Below are 1,999 nucleotides of genomic sequence, written 5' to 3'. Positions count from 1 at the left end.
TGGACCTCGAACTTTCAAATCATCTAGTTTGTCTAGAAATGTTGAAAGATAAATTGAGTTATTAATGCATTCTTCTACGTTTGAGTAGGATACATCTCGAGAAGCGATTTGCTGTATTAACTCATCTAACGTACCATCTTCAATTTTCATGTGTTCAAAAAAATGATCTTTGATAATGCAAGTCGCACCAATATATGGCCTCTGATGCTTCTTGAGTAAGCGTGACCGTTCAGCATCTTGTCAACAGATTTTTTTGCGTATATTATTACCAAGAGCCTCCTAAAGGCCACTTCCATCCATTATATATCCTATGCTTCCAAGAAAAGACATGAGCATATGGAATCCTCCTAATTTTACAACGACTTTACATAAATTTGAGCTAGAATCTGATGCAGTTACCATTTCACGTACTTTAGAGTAGAGGGGTTGATCAAAAGTAATTACACACGTTTTTGTCCGTGTGACTTGGCAATATCGAGAGCGCAAAGTAAAGATGTGTAAATTGTGTCTACATTACTATCAGGATGATCAATAAAAGGAAGAAACATCACCTCAGATGTTGAAAAATTCATTTCATTTTTAGTGAGCTGCTCAAGATAACCATTCCACCCTAGCAACGATGCAATATCCCTCCATTTTCCGTATAACCACAAAAAATCAGTTCCGTTGATTGTTTTTTCTGTTAGTGCTCGACCGCCATGCAGATTTTCAACTTGAACTTTACTGTATCCAGGTACGATTGTTTTATCGTAAACTTGTAAAGATACATGTGATATGGCTGCCAACTCTTTCGCTTTTGGTTTGGTAGTACATTTTTCTATCCTTTCATCGTAGAGAACAGCATTTTTTGGACTTACTATCTTAAATAATCCCCATAACATGAAAAGTACTGTTACCAGCCATAATTGCACGACTTACTGAAGTACATTTTGTTTTTAAATGATCAATTTGTCCTTTCTTGTTTTTGATGATGACTTCTTCTAAGAAATGTAATAAAGTTTTTGGAATTTCTTGATTAACATTATCTAACATTTTATTAGGAGGTGGATAAGATTTAGTTTCAACTATAGATGTTCGAATATCTTCTCTAATAATTGCTGCTGCAGCTTCTACAATTCTTAGCCTTTCTGCTTCAGGATATTTTTTTTTTACTTTCGTACTAAACTTTCGATATAATATTAGCTTGTGCATCACGGAAAGAAATGATTGTGTAAGCTCCAACTTTCTTCGTAATTACGATATCGGTTAAGTACTTGTAGTCTTGTACGTTAATGATAGTTTTATCATCTGGCACATTTGTCAAAATATCTTTAAGCTCTTTTAGCGTGAATTGAGAATCATTATTATTTTCGATGTAATTGAAAATCTGTAACATAGCTTCTGTAACTTGATTATCTTGACGAGGTTTCTCAAGAGGTGATGATGATGATGATTTATTTGAAAAGTTTGTAAAGCAAGCAGCATGGTACTTCGCATCAGCAGTGATCAAATCGACTTTTCACCAATTCTCCAAAATCATCCCCACGTTCGTCTGCTTTTTTTATAACAGTATCTTTGAACTCAAGAGTGCTCACATTTTTTATCTCCCGCCTGTATTTTTCACTTTTCTTTTTCTCTGCAACTTCATCAGCAACTTAACTACAACAACAACTAACTAGCAAAAAAAATCGCCAATCATCACACGGTATTCACAGTAACGTTTCGGCCATTGTCGTTGAGCCTTGCGAATGGGCCATCCAAACCGGAGCCGCGGCCAGCATTTGGATGAAATCATCATTAATTATTAAATTATATTGATCGTTCTATCGATTCCAATAAAGATTTCATCAAGTTTTTCATTTTTTTTGTGTTTTTTTTTTGAAAATCAAAAAAATACCACTTAAAAAATCACTCGTTACAAGTATATACAAAATTACAGCTGGGTATCTCGAATTCCGAGGTGAATTCCTAATTATCAATTAAGAACCAACTCACACAGAGATAGTTTTGCAAAAAGGAA

Source organism: Spodoptera frugiperda, chromosome 25 (assembly GCF_023101765.2).
Source record: "Spodoptera frugiperda isolate SF20-4 chromosome 25, AGI-APGP_CSIRO_Sfru_2.0, whole genome shotgun sequence".
Taxonomy (NCBI): Eukaryota; Metazoa; Arthropoda; class Insecta; order Lepidoptera; family Noctuidae; genus Spodoptera; species Spodoptera frugiperda.
The sequence above is the reverse complement of the archived record's forward strand: the minus strand, read 5'-3'. Positions refer to the sequence as shown.